Source organism: Triticum aestivum, chromosome 2B (genome assembly GCF_018294505.1).
Source record: "Triticum aestivum cultivar Chinese Spring chromosome 2B, IWGSC CS RefSeq v2.1, whole genome shotgun sequence".
Taxonomy (NCBI): domain Eukaryota; kingdom Viridiplantae; phylum Streptophyta; class Magnoliopsida; order Poales; family Poaceae; genus Triticum; species Triticum aestivum.
The window spans coordinates 448,430,566-448,445,174 of record NC_057798.1 but is presented as its reverse complement, the minus strand read 5'-3'; the positions used below and the strand labels follow the sequence as shown (position 1 = coordinate 448,445,174).

General features: G+C 43.8%; 1 pseudogene; it reads left to right on the top strand.

Annotated features, from left to right (window-relative positions):
* The first annotated feature begins 10,303 nt into the window (after positions 1-10,303).
* Positions 10,304-13,677, top strand: LOC123041361 (premnaspirodiene oxygenase-like; annotated as a pseudogene).
* Positions 13,678-14,609: the final 932 nt, after the last annotated feature.

The following is a 14,609-nucleotide window of genomic DNA, read 5'->3' as shown; positions in this document are numbered from 1 at the left end:
AGACTGTTCTGTTTTTGACGGATTCTGTTTTCTATGTGTTGTTTGCTTATTTTGATGAATCTATGAGTAGTATCGGAGGGTATCAACCATAGAGAAGTTGGAATACAGTAGATATTACACAAATATGAATTTAGAATGAGCTCATTACAGTACCTAAGTAGTGGTTTAATTTTCTTATACTAACGGGGCTTACGAGTTTTCTGTTGAGTTTTGTGTTGTGAAGTTTTCAAGTTTTGGGTAAAGATTCGATGGACTATGGAATAAGGAGTGGCAAGAACCTAAGATTGGGGGTGCCCAAGGCACCCCAAGGCAATATTCAAGGACAACCAAGAGCCTAAGCTTGGGGATGCCCCGGATGGCATCTCCTCTTTCGTCTTCGTTCATCGGTAATTTTACTTGGAGCTATATTTTTATTCACCACATGATATGTGTTTTTCTTGGAGTGTCATTTTATTTTGTTAGTATTTTATTTCTTTTATTTAGAATAATGTTTTGCATCTTTATTTTCAATAAAAATGTCAAGGATAGCCTTTACCATGCTTATTTTGCTAGTATACATGTTGCTGTTTGAAAACAGAAAGTTTACCGCTGTTGCAAAAATTCTCTAGAAAATTAAGAGAATGGTATAGTGTTGAAACTTTTTGCATATTGAGATATGATAAATATTATACAGCGTAGTATTTTTCTCATAATTTTTGGAGTTAGGTAAGTATGATGAATCTTGCATTCTTTACAGACTATACTGCTTTGGCAGATTGCTGTTATGGTTGCATTGTTTGCATATGTTTGCTTGTTTAATGATTCTATTTGAGGATAGTAGTGTTAAATATGCAGAGGCATTTAGTATGCAATGTTGAATAATAATTTTAGTGATTTGTAAAAGTAGAAAATGATAAGGTTTTGCATTGGTTTATAATAACCTATCTCATGAGTTCTTGTTGAGTTTGGTATGGATGAAGCTTTTGATAAAGAGAGAAACCATGATATGAGATGAATTAAGGAGACACAAAAGTTCAAGCTTGTGGATGCCCAAGGCACCCCAAGATAATATTTCAAGAAGTCTCAAGCATCTAAGCTTGGGGATGCCCCTTTAGGCATCCCACCTTTCTTCTTCAACAACTATCGGTTAGTATCGGTTGAGCCTAAGTTTTTGCTTCTTTACATGAGTTGTGGTATACTTGCAATGTCATTTTATTTTGTTTTGGGCATCCCACCTTTCTTCTTCAACAACTATCGGTTAGTATCGGTTGAGCCTAAGTTTTTGCTTCTTTACATGAGTTGTGGTATCCTTGCAATGTCATTTTATTTTGTTTTGCTTGTTGTTTGAATAAAATACCAAGATCTGAAATTCTTTAATGAGAGAGAGTCTTCATATAGCTACATAATTATTTAGCTACTCATTGATCTTCACTTATATCTTTTTGGAGTAGTTTGTCATTTACTTGTGTTCATAACTTATATCCTATGAGTAAATGGTTGAATGAGTTGAATGTCATAAATCTTAAATTTATATGTCTAATTTGCTTATCCCATTGAGAGTAATGACTTCACATCTAAGAAGTAGAGATTGTAAATTTATTGAAGGTTAGCAAGCATTGTATTGGTCATTTGAACAATTCATGAAAGAATATTGAAGGAAGAGAGATTTCACATATAAATATACTATCTTAGACATCTTTTATAATTGTGAGCACTCATTAAGTATGACATGCTAAAGAGTTGATGTTGGACAAGGAAGACAACGTAATGGGTTATGTTTTCTCACATCTCAGTTAAAGTATATTGTCATGGATCATTCAAACATGGTGAGCTTGCCTTTCCCCCTCATGCTAGCCAAATTCCTTGCCCCAAGTAGAGATACTACTTGTGCTTCCAAATATCCTTAAACACAGTTTTGCCATGAGAGTCCACTATACCTACCTATGGATTGAGTAAGATCCTTCAAGTAAGTTATCATCGGTGCAAGCAATAAAAGTTGCTCTCTAAATATGTATGATCTATTAGTGTGAAGAAAATAAGCTTTATATGATCTCGTTATGGAAGCAATAAAAGCGATGGACTACATAATAAAGGTCCGTATACAAGTGGCAATATAAAGTGACGTTCTTTTGCATTAAGATTTTGTGCATCCAACCATAAAAGTGCATGACAACCTCTGCTTCCATCTGCGAAGGGCCTATCTTTTACTTTATGTCTTTTACTTTATGCAAGAGTCAAGGTGATCTTCACCTTTCCCTTTTTCATTTTATCCTTTGGCAAGCACCTCGTGTTGGAAAGATCCTGATATATATATCCAATTGGATGTAAGTTAGCATGAACTATTATTGTTGACATCACCCAAAGGTGAATACATTGGGAGGCAACACTATAAGCCCCTATCTTTCTCACTGTACGATAAAAACTCCATAACCATTAGTATTGCGTGAGTGTTAGCAATTGTAGAAGACTATATGATAGTTGCGTATGTGGAGTTTGCTAAATCAAAGCTCTGACATAGACCCTTCCTGAAAATAAGATGAATTGTAATTGTTTGATGACTAAGAATGAAGTTTGCTAGTTTTCAAGAAAGTTTATGGTCTATGCTTTAACACGTGAATAGCTTGTTACTTGATCTTGAGAAGTTTTATGAGATGAACTACTATTATGACATATAATCATGCTAGAAAAGGTGATTGAAATTATGATTGATCAAACTTGTGCACCTTCTAGCATTCACACTTCATAAATTCTTTCTTTTATCATTTACCTACTCGAGGACGAGCAGGAATTAAGCTTGGGGATGCTGATACGTCTCCAACGTATCTAGAATTTATGAAGCATTCATGCTATTTTATTATCTGTTTTGAATGATTACGGGCGTTATTATACACTTTTATATTACTTTTGGGACTAACCTATTAACCGGAGGCCCAGACCATATTGTTGTTTTATTGCTTGTTTTAGTATTTCAAAGAAAAGGAATATCAAACGGAGTCCAAATGGAATGAAACCTTTGGGAGCATTATTTTTGGAACGGATATTATCCAGGAGACTTGAAGTTGAAGTAAAGGAAGCTTCAAGGTGGCCACGAGGGTGGGGGGCGCGCCCACTCCCCTGGGCGTGCCCCCTGTCTCGTGGGCTCCTCGAGGCTCCCTCGACCGACTTCTTTCGCCTATATATTCCCATATACCCTAAAAACATCGAAGAACACAATAGATCGGGAGTTCCGCCGCCGCAAGCCTCTGTAGACACCAAAAACCTATCCGGAGCCCATTCCGGCACCCTGCCGGAGGGGGGATCTCTCACCGGTGGCCATCTTCATCATCACGGTGCTCTCCATGACGAGGAGGGAGTAGTTCACCCTCGGGGCTGAGGGTATGTACCAGTAGCTATGTGTTTGATCTCTCTCATGTTCTCTCTATGGCACGATCTTGATGTATCGCGAGCTTTGCTATTATAGTTGGATCTTATGATGTTTCTCCCCCTCTACTCTCTTGTGATGAATTGAGTTTTTCTTTTGAAGTTATCTTATCGGATTGAGTCTTTAAGGATTTGAGAACACTTGATGTATGTCTTGCCATGCTTATCTGTGGTGACAATGGGATATCACGTGATCCACTTGATGTATGTTTTGGTGATCAACTTGCGGGTTCCGCCCATGAACCTATGCATAGGGGTTGGCAAATGTTTTTGTCTTGACTCTCTGGTAGAAACTTTGGGGCACTCTTTGAAGTACTTTGTGTTGGTTGAATAGATGAATCTGAGATTGTGTGATGCATATCGTATAATCATGCCCACGGATACTTGAGGTGACAATGGAGTATCTAGGTGACATTAGGGTTTTGGTTGATTTGTGTCTTAAGGTGTTATTCTAGTATGAACTCTATGATAGATTGAACGGAAAGAATAGCTTCATGTTATTTAACTACGGACTCTTGAATAGATAGAACAGAAAGGATAACTTTGAGGTGGTTTCGTACCCTACCATAATCTCTTCGTTTGTTCTCCGCTATTAGTGGCTTTGGAGTGACTCTTTGTTGCATGTTGAGGGATAGTTATATGATCCAATTATGTTATTATTGTTGAGAGAACTTGCACTAGTGAAAGTATGAACCCTATGCCTTGTTTCCTACCATTGCAATACCGTTTACGCTCACTTTTATCATTAGTTACCTTGCTGTTTTTATAATTTCATCTTACACATACCCATATCTACTATCCATATCGCACTTGTATCACCATCTCTTCGCCGAACTAGTGCACCTATACAATTTACCATTGTATTGGGTGTGTTGGGGACACAAGAGACTCTTTGTTATTTGGTTGCAGGGTTGTTTGAGAGAGACCATCGTCATCCTACGCCTCCTACGGATTGATAAACCTTAGGTCATCCACTTGAGGGAAATTTGCTACTATCCTACAAACCTCTGCACTTGGAGGCCCAACAACATCTACAAGAAGAAGGTTGTGTAGTAGACATCAGCAACTAACAATTTTTAGCTTTTCTTTACCAAATTAAACTTTGCATCAAAGTAGGTTGTCTAGATAAGCAACTAGGTGAGCAACCTATATGATGCAACAACAATAAGCACACAAGCAAGTGAAGGATATGACACAATAAAACTTGCACAATTAAAGGTGAGAGATAACCAAGAGTGGAACCGATGGAGACGAGGATGTGTTACCGAAGTTCCTTCCCTTTGAAGGGAAGTACGTCTCCGTTGGAGTGGTGTGGAGGCACAATGCTCCCCAAGAAGCCACTAGGGCCACCGTATTCTCCTCACGCCCTCACACAATGCGAGATGTCGTGATTCCACTATTGGAGCCCTTGAGGGCGGCAACCGGACCTTTACACACAAGTTGGGGCTCTGTCCACAACTTAATTGGAGGCTTCCAACGAAACCCCGGAGCTTCACTACAATGGAATGTGGCTCCGAAGTGACCTCTTCCGACAAGGGTGCCCAAGCACCTAAGAGTAACAAAATCCACACAAGAAAGTATGGGGGAATCAAGTTTCCTTTGGTGAGAGTGTAGATCTAGGTCTCCTCCTTCAATCCCTAGCAAATCAACAAGTTTGAGTGGCTAGAGAGATAGATCGGGCAAGAAAGCTTTGTGGGCATTAATGGAGGAGAGAGAGGGGCAAGAGATAGGTGGGAGGTAGGAGAAGCACCTCCTTAAATAGGGTCCCCTCAGATCCAACCGTTATGCGCAGAAATACATAGGAGCGGTACTTCCGCAAGTGTCACCGGTACAACCGGTGAATGCGGGAAACCCCTGCTAGGGCACCAGAGCGGTACTTCCAGAGAGAGAACCGGTAGTACCGGTATATCAAAACATACCGGAACTACCGTCCCACCACCGCCCGACTACCGCCTCACCACAGAAGGAAATCACCCTAGGCCGGTAGTTAGAGCGGTGGTTGGGCCGGAGCTACCGCTGGGCCAGCAGTTCCTGAGTAGTGGAGTCCGGGGCGGTACTACCGCCCTGAACACCGGTAGTACCGGTTTGTCAAGATAAGTCGGAACTTCTGTTCCACTGTCGGTCTACCACCATACCTGGTACAGAAGGGAGTCACCCCTGAGTGGTACTTGGGGAGGTTGTAAGACTGAAACTACCGGCCAACAGTACAACCGCTCAATGGAGTGGTACTACCGCCATGGGCAGAAATACACAAAACAGAGAACTTTGGGGAACCCCTCTCTTCTCGAATGGAGGGTGTCTGGTGGGTGCAGAGAACGTGTACGTGAAATGATTCACCCAATACCATCCGATGGGGATTCCCTCTTAAAAGTACGGATATCCTACGACCCAAGGAATAAAACGTCGGGAACTCCATCTTCGATCTTTTCCGCATAGAGGGAAGGCCTAACCGTCTTGCGCCGCACAATGTGTACCTGAGAAAACTAGGACGCACGATTAGTCCACACGAGTGTTTTCATCATCACCAAAACCTTAAGGTAGAAGATGCCCTTACACCGATATTACCAATTCTTTGACATTCATCACAAGATAAAACAAAATTACAGGCATCCTTGAAGAGAGTAGGCCAATAAAAACCAGATTGCAATACCTTGTGAGCAGTTCTATCTCCCGCATGATGTCCTCCATAAGCTTCGGAGTGACATTTCTGCAGGATTTGTTCCTGTTCATGCTCATGTACACAATTTCTAATAATACCTTCTACTCCTTCCTTATAAATATGTGGGTCATCCCAAAAGTAATGCCTTAAATCATAGAAGATTTTTTTCTTTTATTGATATGTGAAACTAGGTGGTATATATTGAGCAATAATGTAATTAGCATAGTCAGCATACCAAGGAGTGTTATGAGAAACATTTATTGTAGCTAGTTGTTCATCTGGAAAGCTATCATCAATAGGTAGTGGGTCATCAAGAATATTTTCTAACCTAGACAAGTTATCAGCTACGGGGTTCTCTACTCCTTTTTATCAATAATATGTAAATCAAATTCTTGTAGTAAAAGAACTCATCTAATTAGTCTAGCTTTAGCATCTTTCTTTTCCATAAGATATTTTATAGCAACATGATCGATATGAACAATTACTTTGGAATCAACAATGTAAGACCTGAATTTATCACAAGCAAACACAACTACAAAAAATTGTTTTTCAGTAGTAGCATAATTTCTTTGGCCACTGTCTAGAGTTTTACTAGCATACTAGATAACATTTAATTTCTTATCAACTCTCTATCCTAGAACAACACCAATAGCATAATCACTAGCATCACACATAATTTCAAAAGGCAAGTTCCAATCAGGTGGTTGAACAATAGGTGCAGAAGTTAAGGCTTTCTTAAGTGTTTCAAATACTTGTACACAATCATCATCAAAAACAAATGGAACATCCTTTTGTAAAAGATTTGTAAGAGGCCTAGAAATTTTAGAGAAGTCTTTCATAAACCTCCTACAGAAACCAGCATGACCAAGAAAACTACGAATACCTTTAATATCTTTAGGGCATGGCATTTTCTAAATTGCATCAACTTTAGTTTTATCCACCTCAATACCTCATTCGAAAATTTTATGCCATCTGATAGAATGGTGCGTACATTCCATCAAACTCTGAGTCCAAACAAGGAAAGAATAAATAAATATAAGAAAAGGGTGTCCGTTGTCCGACATGAGGTTTGGGTCCGACCTATCTAAGGGCATCTCCAATACTAACCCGCAAATGGACACCGTAAATTTCTGTTTTTATGTTCGGACGTGGTCCGCGGACTTCATGTGAAAGATAAAATGCTATTCAAAAACTAATCTGGTTGAGGAGAGAGAGAGAGAGAGAGAGAGAGAGAAAGACTGGAGGGGGGCCATGCATGTGGTGAGATCTTGTGGTGTGGTGTCCGATTGGGAAGAGGAGAGGAGGGGCCACCATGCATGTGAAGAGAGAAAATAGAGGAGGACCACACAAAGACTTTGTGGTTCTCAAGTGCATGTCCAGACTTCCGCAAAGCCCCTCAAGTTTGTTGCTAGGATACCAAATTCTTATGTCCAGACTGCTAAGAGGACATATAAGGGTCCACAATGGATATCAAACGTGGTCCAAACATATAGTGGAGGTTTGAGGGTCCGTTTAGAGCATCTACAATCAGACTTGGGAAATCCCCCCCCCCATACGTTCGCGAATGCGCCCGGGCACGCCCGCGAAAGCAGCTGGACCGTCCCTCATATGTCGTGCCCGACAGTCACATACCTCAAATACAGACTCTCAAATATATGCAAATCCATACACATCCATCATACATGCAAATGTAGCACGTAAATAACAAATGTTGGTAGCGAAAATACATAGTTTTTACATAAAATTTATTTTAAGTGCACAACTCAAACATTAGCTCTTTGGTTTCCATTGTGAGTCCACATATGCTCCACAAGATCATTGAGTAGCTCTGTGTGCACCTGATCATCTCGAAGATTCTAATGCATTTGCAGAAAGTTCATAAGCTGATTTTCATCTTGATCTTCTGAGATTTGAACTTGTTCTCCATGCGCTTCAAAATCATTGGTTTGGGCTACACCATCATGCACCCTCATCGTCGACAATCAAAATAACACAGCATGTCGCCAGCTGCCACTAAGTTTATGATTTCCACATCATTGCAGCTCCACGAAAAATTCCCCAACGAGGTTGAAGCACTCCAAATGCCCTCTCCACATCATTCCTAACTGCTCCCTGCAAAGTGGCTTTGTTACCTTGTGGTTCAGATATAGTCTTCACAAATGTCGCCCGCTAAGGATAGATGCCATCAACAAGATAGTATCACATGATGTAGTCACGACCGTTGACAGTGTAGTTGCATGGCGGCGATTCCCCGTTACAAAGCCTCCTAAACACGGGAGATCATTGAAGCACGTTGATGTCGTCGTGAGAACCCAGTATTCCAAAGAAAGCATTTCAAATCCCTAAGTCATGTGATGCTACTTCTTCCAATATAATGGTCGCCTCTTTGGTGTGACCTTCATGCATTCCGTGCAAACCTTTGGGGAAGTTCTTCCATTGCCAATGCATGCAATTGATTGATCCGAGCAACCTGTAAACCCTATGGCCTCTCCAATAGCTAATAATGTTTCTGGGTCCTGCACATTTGGTCTCTCAGATACTCTGCTCCAAACACCTGCACCATGATGCGGGCAAACCTGATAGCAGTCTTCAGGCATGTGCTCTCCCCCATCCGGGCCATCTCACCAACGGCATCGGCGGCAGTACAAAGTGCAAGCATCCTTGGAGCAAACGTGCATTTCTGCTTAGAGAGAAAGAAAGATGGCCACAACAATCCCTTGTGAGATTCAAGTAGTCATTTTGTGCCTCCACTCCCTCCATAACGCACAAAACAATGGTTTGCACATACGAAAACAGCGATGGAACCATGGATCATGCGGGAAAGTTGGGCCCGGAGCAAAGTAGGCCTTATGAATTAGTCGTGCTCCGGAAACCCTATCCTGATTGATCACTCTTGTCTCTTTGATTGAGACCTTGAAGTTGAGAATATTCTCCACCTATCGGTCCATTTCCTCTTGCATGCTCATGAGCATGATCATGTCCACTTCTTCGTCTGAATCCGACGAATCGAAGAACTCATATTTAGTCATTTCATCAAGCTCCGTCGGCCCATACTCCTTGTCCGACGAATCATCGGAATCCATTGTTTTCCCTACGAATAAATCACAAAAAACCAGGTCGGAAAATCTGTCGAACACATAGAACGCAAGGGGAAGCTAGATAGTTTCCATAAGTACTGTGGTGGCGTCCGGGTCGTCGACGATGTATGCGGCGGCGAGCACGGTAGAGAGGACTGTTGTACCGGTGCTGCCAGCGCCGAGGCTCGGAACGGCTGTGGAGCGAGGGTGTGGCGAACCTACGAGACGTCCGACGCGGAGGAGAAAGAAAAGATGAGAGAGCAAATGGATCTGATGCGTCGAGAGGGCGGATTTGATGCAATTTATGGTGGGGTAGGCCTGTCGGGTCCGACATAGCGGACGAGTCTGGATGCCCCTGAGCATCCTCATATTCGTCCTACATTTTGGTTGGATATGAGGAGTGCTAGTCAACTCGGGCGTTTGAGGCCCGTTTGAGGCACCCGTCTGTGTTGGTTTTTTTACCGATCATTGACCAGGCTGTCCGCCCAGGCGTTTAGGGGAGGGGGTTTGACGCACCCGGCTATCGAACCTCTTAGAAGATACCCTAAGGCGCTAGGGCTGTACACGTAGTTTAAAATTGCGCGCTAAACAGTTTAGCGGCTCCTTCCTCAAATCACTAACGCTATATGGCGCTTTAGGGGCTAATGTGAATAGAGGCGCTAAAGAGTTTAGCGGCTGCTTTCTCAAATCACTAACGGTCGGTATATCACACTTTAGGGGCCGCTAATGTGACTAGAGGATTGACAAAAAAGAAAAATACAAATACAAAAAAAAAGTGAGACAAAAATACAAATAGAAATAACCATGAGAACTAGAAAGCCCAGACATGACAAATAAAAGGCCCAAAAGATTGCCAAGTATGGCCGGCCTCCTTGCCCACTTCAAACTTCGCACGAAAGGCCCAGAAGAGAAACAAAAACTCCGAGACATAAAAACTACAAACTATTACATAGAAGAAAGATTAGACACACTGATACAAAACCAATGGTGAACAGGTGTAAAACATAGACAAACGGTAAAAAAAGAAAGGGAGTACTTAGAACTCATCTAGGAGTAGGTGAGACATAATTGGGTCTCATTCACTTTAAAAACAAAAACAAATACAACTCACGTCAGCACACACGCATCTTATAGCATCACATCCAATGGCTATAAAATATGAATGAAACCAAATTATATCTTATTTAGATGAGTTCTAGCAAAACTGAAAAAGAAAAACTACTAGGTGATTTGCATTTGGAGTGGCGTATATGCGTGCGTATATAAGCCCCTAAAGTCACCAGCGTGACGCAGAGGTTGCCAACCCGTGCCCTAGCTGATTGGCTCGCTTGTGCTATATAAACCCCTCTACCAGCACGACGGTACCACACACCAAAGCATAGCTAGCCTAGACAGATGGAGGGCATCTACTTCCAGTTGCTCCTTGTCTCGCTGGTGGCCCTGGCGCTCCAACAGCTGCTGAAGCTGGCCAAGAAGCCTAGCAGGAGGATGCCGCCGGGACCGTGGAAGCTGCCGGTCATCGGCAGCTTGCACCACCTCATGAACGTGCTGCCGCACCGCGCGCTGCGGGACCTGGCCAACGTTCACGGTCCCCTCATGATGCTGCAGCTCGGCGAGACGCCGCTCGTCGTGGCGTCCTCCAAGGAGATGGCACGGGAGGTGCTAAAGACGCACGACAGCAACTTGGGCAGCCGGCCCAAGCCACTCGTCGGCGAGATCGTTGGCTACAATTCTAACAACCTCATCTATAGTCCCTCTGGCGACTCCTGTACCAGGACCCGGAAGCTCTAGACCACGGAGCTCCTCTGCACCGGGCGCGTGCTCTCCTTCCGCCACGTCAGGGAGGAGGAGGTATGGTGACTGGGTTATTTCCTCATGACAGCATATCCATGTACGAGTACTAAACATCATCACTATGTGTGCTCGCAGGTGATGGTGCGAGTGGAGCAGATCCGCAAGGCGGGGCCGTCAACGCCGGTTAACCTGAGCCTGATATTGCACGAGCTGACCACCGCCATGCTGTTGCGGGCAGCATGGGGGAAGACGCGGATCAAGAACATGCCGGAACTCCTGGCTGGTGTGAGGACCGGCATAGCCCTGTCCAGCGGCTTCAGTCTGCCGGACCTCTTCCAGACGTGGAAGCGCTCGGTGCTCGCCGGGGTCACGGGCATGAAGCGAAGCCTCGAGAGCCTCCACAAGACGATTGACTCCGTGTTTGAGGAGGTCATCGAGGAGAGGATGTGCGCGCGCGCTGAGAATGTCAAGACTGGCGCAGAGAACGTCGATGAGAACCTCGTGGACGTGCTCATCGGCATGCAGGAGAAAGGCGACTCCGTCTTCCCTATCGACAAACCCAGAATCAAGGCCTTCCTTCTGGTAAGACCTCCACAGGAACTTTCTGTTCTACTTTCTCGCGCTTCTAGTTCCGAACTGGCTAACTGTAGCATGCAGGACACGCTGGCGGCTGGGACGGGGACGTCCGGGTCGGCGATGGAGTGGACCATGTCGGAGCTGATTCGGAATCCAAAGGTTATGGCGAAGCTCCAGGAGCAGGTCCGGGAGGCGTTCCGGGGGAAAGCAGTGGTGACGGAGGGGGACATGCAGGCAGCCGACATCCGGTACCTAAAGCTAGTGATGAAGGAGGCGCTCCGGCTGCACCCGCCGGCCCCGCTGCTGGTCGGCCGGGAGAGCATTGACGTGTGCGAGGTGGACGGGTACACGATCCCAGCCAAGTCACGCGTCCTCGTCAACGTGTGGGCGATCGGCCAGGACCCCAAGTACTGGGACGCCCCCGAGGAATTCAAGCCGGAGCGGTTCGAGAAGGGCGACATCGATTTCATGGGCAGCCACTACCAGGGGCGGAGCCAGCGTAATGGCTGAACCCAATGACTTTTCCTGGCCGGGTATATGTATACGTATATGTACTTGCATGAACCCAGTGGAAAATAGGGCTTGAACCCATTAAACTTACAAGTTACAATGCAACGCAAGAAGCCTAAAAGCCCGTAAAGTGAACTCCATCCGTGACAGCCTGCCAGGCAAGTTCGTGGCTTCGTGACCCTTCTAGGTATTCCTATTTTCCTGTAAACATGTACGCGTACATAGGCAGCCGCCAGCACCACGACCTTTCGCCGTTTGCTTCGTGGACTCTCTCCCAATCTCCTCAGCCGGCGACGAGCCCCACGGACAAGGGTAGGTCTGGGCGGCAACGGCGATGAGCCCCGCCGACAAGGGTGGGTCTGGGCGGCAACCTTGCCGCCTAATATAAACCAAAAATTCAAGGTACTAAGTCGCATCATCAGATCTCCTCTCCGTTAAACATGGTGTAGTTTTCTAATTGCTATTCCCTGTATTTTGATTGATCTAGGCCATAAGATAGTATTTTTCAGATATAAACTGATCACTAGATTGAGGTCATCCATTAGAGGTAGGCAAAGTGCACCAAATACGACTCCAAGTAGTCTTGTGAGGCATTCTATACAAAGAGGAATTAATTAAGACAAGTTGCCTTATGATCTGATTTATAGGAAAAAAATTGAGTACACGAGAAATTCTAAGGAACTAGATGAGATATATTTATAACTATATAAGGGGCTTCAAATGTTACCGCTTAATTTGGATTATCCACAAAGAGAAATTGGAGATACTAAACTTAGATGTAGTCCAAACTAATGATGCGGACAAATAAGATATTACTTTTCCTCTGGGCTATCAACTTCTAAAGCTAGTAATAATACTGTTTGTTGTCACAACATCTGTGGATGGATGCTTTTCACCTACGAATGTTGTGAAGAAAAAAATTGCACAATAAAATTGATGATTGGCTCATCAGTGATTGTTTAATTTGCTATGCGGAGAAAGATATGTTTTCTGCCACTAGTAATGATCTGGTGTTTGATCCTTTTAAGTAGATGAAAATCGAAAGCGGACACTCTAAAATTTAAGTGACTTTACAACTTCTTTCGCATGATGATACTTGTTTTTAAACTTCTCAAACTAACTTATCATTTTTTAATGTTTTTAGGAAGATGAGAAGCTACAACCAGGGCTGCAAAGTATTTTTGGTATTACTCTATTTTTAATATGTAAGGAACTCAATTTATAATTTCATCCAACAGGTATGTCTTGCACTTCAGCTTTCAATGTAACCCAATTTGTGATAAGTAATAGCATGTGTATGTTATTTTTAGTGCTATACTCTTGCTTAAACTTGTGTAAAATTAGACTTTACACTTAAATATAGCATACCAAATCTTTATAATGAGTTTATGAGTGAACCCAATGACAAAAAATTCTGGCTCCGCCCCTGGCCACTACGAGTTCACCACGTTCGGCGCCGGCCGGAGGATGTGCCCCGGCATTAGCTACGGCCTCGCCAGCATGGAGCTCGCCCTCGTCTCCCTCCTCTACCACTTCGACTGGTCGCTGCCGGAGGGCGTCAGCGAGCTTGACATGGGGGAGGCACCGGGACTCGGTGTGCGCCGCCGGTCGCCACTGCTGCTCCGGGCCACCCCCGTCCTCCCGGCGGACTGCGCGGAATAGGAGCTTCTCTACTTTGATGATTTGCAACTACTCGTACGATCTGTATAGGAGTATATACGGATATCAGTTGCAACCGCTTCGCGCACTATGTATCTCGCGCGATGTCTAGTATGGGTAATGTGGTCGATACAAAAAAATAAGTATGGGTAATGTGCAGTACATCTGTACGTACATGTGTTTTACTGTGCGGTTAAGTTGTTTCAATCATGTAACAAGTGTAATGTGGTAATAAAATAATGGTTTGTATAGTCATCGGAATGATGTGTCTACTCATAGCAGGCAGTAGCAAAGGTGCTTGGAGGAGAGAGAAACTGCAACGACGTGCATACGCTATGTTTAAATCACCATCCTTGTCATTTTAGTCATTGCTCAATCGTCTATTGCTAATTATCATGATCTAAGCAAGAGTTTAATGGAGTTGATTAAGACTAGGTTCTACCAGCATAAAGATTAGCACAATGCAATTCATAGAAGAATAAAACCCTCTTTACTAAAAGCCCCCTTATAAAGTAAAATACAAACCTTTCACAAACCATACCCACTTTCATACGTAAGGTGGGTCATCCGCCGGAATCTACCATATCTAAAAAAAATTAGAAAAGGATGAAGACCCCCGGTCTATGCATCTGGACGATGCATATAACCATTTTATTAATTATTAACACAAGACCTTACAAAGTCATACAACAATAAGACTAAAGCCACCGTCTAAGCAACATCTGTCGCTACTCCTATCCAGTTGATGAAGGGGCGCGGATAGTCTGGGCCTAATACCAAACAGACCTCGCAGCCAAACCTAACATCTAAGACCTGAGGTCCCAAACAAGACGTCTGCCGGGTATGGGCACCCACCAGTCTGACGTGCTCCTCAACCAAGACGTCTGCCGGGTATGAGGCCGCCACAGCCACCTTCCACCAATCCATCTTCAGAG